The following is a 2,500-nucleotide window of genomic DNA, read 5'->3' as shown; positions in this document are numbered from 1 at the left end:
CTATAGTGAAAAATTTATCCATGCCTGAAAGAAAAACAGAAAGGACTTGCATACGGTGCTGTTAAGGGAGGTTTAACAATATTATTGCGCACAAAAACGTGAGTCCAAGAAGTAAAGCTTCCTTCAAGGCAGAGCTAGAAATGTAAATGTCAAGTAGGTAAGAGGTTTTAGACAGGAGTGATTTATTCAAAATTGGTAAAACTAAAAATTATCGAGGATAAATTAAATTCATTATTGTTACTGAATATGTTAGTGTTATTTTATTCCTGAACGGTTTTGCTTCCGTTTGTTTATGTAGTTTGATTTCTTTATCCATCAGTTTCTATTAAAAAAAAAAAGGAAAATTAATAATAGAGAAAAAATAATACTTTGGAAACAGCAACGCCGCTATAACTTACGTGGAAATCATGAGCGTGCGTTCAAGGGAGATAATCAGAGAAAGACTTGAAAGTCAACGTAAGATCGTAACACTTCTTGTAAAGTAAATGTAACAAATAATTCAGAATCGTTGTCTTGTACCGTAATGATTCCGAAATCTAATCAGTTCGTGCCAAACATCCCTGAAAGTTTCATCCGAATCCATCCGGCTGTTCTTGAGATATCTTGTCCACGGACAGACAAACAAACACGACTGAAACAATACCTCCGCTTTAGCGAAGGCGGGGGTAATAATACATGATTAATTCGAAACAATGTACATAAATGAACATTACATTTGACCAAACAGATATTTTACTCAATTGTGACAGAAACTGCAGTTTCCGCAGTCAACACTTCAGATAGACAGCTGTACTAACATTTTGCCAAAACAAGAAATAAAATAATTTAAGAAAATGTTTTATTTTTCACCATTGAAAGCCTTTATTCTTTGTAATTCTTTCATTTCAGTTTATACTAATTTAGTTTGGAATATCTCGGGAGGGTTCTTATGCCAATAATGAACACACAGAAAGGCAGCGAGCTGGCAGAGACGTTAGCACGCCGGGCGAAATGCTTTGCGGTATTACGTCTGCCGTTTCGTTCTGAGTTCAAATTCCGCCGAGGTCGACTTTGCCTTTCATCCTTTCGGGGTCGATAAATTAAGTACCAGTTACGCACTGGGATCGATATAATCGACTTAATCCGATTGTCTGTCCTTGTTTGTCCCCTCTATGTTGAGCCCCTTGTAGGCAATAAAGAAATAAGAAACGTTAGCACGCTGGGCGAAATACTTAGCGGTATTATATCTGCCGCTACGATCCGAGTTCAAATTCCGCCGAGGTCTACTTTGCCTTTCATCCTTTCGGGGTCGATAAATTAAGTACCAGTTACGCACTGGTGTCGATGTAATCGACTTAATCCGTTTGTCCTCTCTGTGTTTAGCCCCTATTGGGTTGTAAAGAAATAGGTATTTTATCTGCCGCTACGTTCCGAGTTCTGGGGTCGATCTAATCGACTGGCCCCCTTCCCAAACATTTCGGGCCTTGTGCCTAGAGTAGAAAAGAATGACTCTTCCAAGATACGACAAAACTTATTTGTTGCATCTTGAGAGCGCCACCTTGAAGAATTTTCAGTTGAATAAATCGACCCCGGAATTATCATTATTTCATTATCATTTTTCTTTTTGCTAAGTCTTGTACTTATTCTATCGGTTCGTTTAGCCGAACCGCTAAGTAATAGAAACGCAATCACACCAACACCGGTGGTCAAACGGTGGTGGTGGTGGGCAAACACAGACACAAAGGCACACACACATGTAGATAAATAAATATACACACAAACACACACACATATATTTATATATATATATATATATATATATTATGTATGTACGACGGGCTTCTTTCAGTTTCCGTTTACCAACACATGTATTTATATATATATATATATGTATGTACGACGGGCTTCTTTCGGTTTCCGTTTACCAAATCTACTCACAAGGCTTTAATGGGCTTGAGGCTATAGTAGACGATATTTGCTCAAGGCGTCACAGAATGGGACTGAACCTGGAACAAAATGGTTGGGAAGGGAACAGACACACCTAGAAATACTTATTTACTTTATATATATTTTTTTATTTTATTTTAACAGGAATACGAAACTACTTTCAAGATGGAACTCGAGCAAAATTCGTCCAAGTCGATAATGATACCTACGTTTGGAGACTTCAGATGAACCTACCGGGTACAATATCTCAAGTTTAAACGCCACCCGCCAAGGGCAATATTTTCAACTCACTGGTAAGAAAACAAATGCTTTTACAGACCACATCGATAAGCATTGGTGAACTACTTCCACATTGGTCAACTTGGAAAAGATGACTGTTACTATCAGAAATAACATGCTGACGGCCGAGGCCCCTGTTGAAAAATCTAAAGTCGAAGTAATCCCAATCAAAGTTAAACCCCCCCTCGACACCTGCGAACACAGCGCTGCAATACAGAAACTGATACAACATAGACAAAGACAGAATCTGTAAAATCCATTATGTTTGTCTCCAAGTGAACTAAACTTTATAAAA

The 2,500-nt window shown here is 38.1% G+C and overlaps 1 long non-coding RNA gene across 2 annotated transcripts in view; it reads left to right on the top strand.

The window, feature by feature from the left end:
- Positions 1-2,113, top strand: part of LOC115232394 — a 13,092-nt gene extending 10,979 nt beyond the window's left edge. For both annotated transcript variants that reach the window (XR_003883629.2, XR_004997972.1), the window contains exon 3: positions 2,071-2,113. This is a non-coding gene — a long non-coding RNA (uncharacterized LOC115232394). The remainder of the gene's footprint in view (positions 1-2,070) is intronic.
- Positions 2,114-2,500: the final 387 nt, after the last annotated feature.

Source organism: Octopus sinensis, linkage group LG2 (assembly GCF_006345805.1).
Source record: "Octopus sinensis linkage group LG2, ASM634580v1, whole genome shotgun sequence".
Classification (NCBI taxonomy): Eukaryota; Metazoa; Mollusca; class Cephalopoda; order Octopoda; family Octopodidae; genus Octopus; species Octopus sinensis.
Note: the sequence above shows the minus strand (reverse complement) of the source record. Positions and strands in the feature narration are given on the sequence as shown.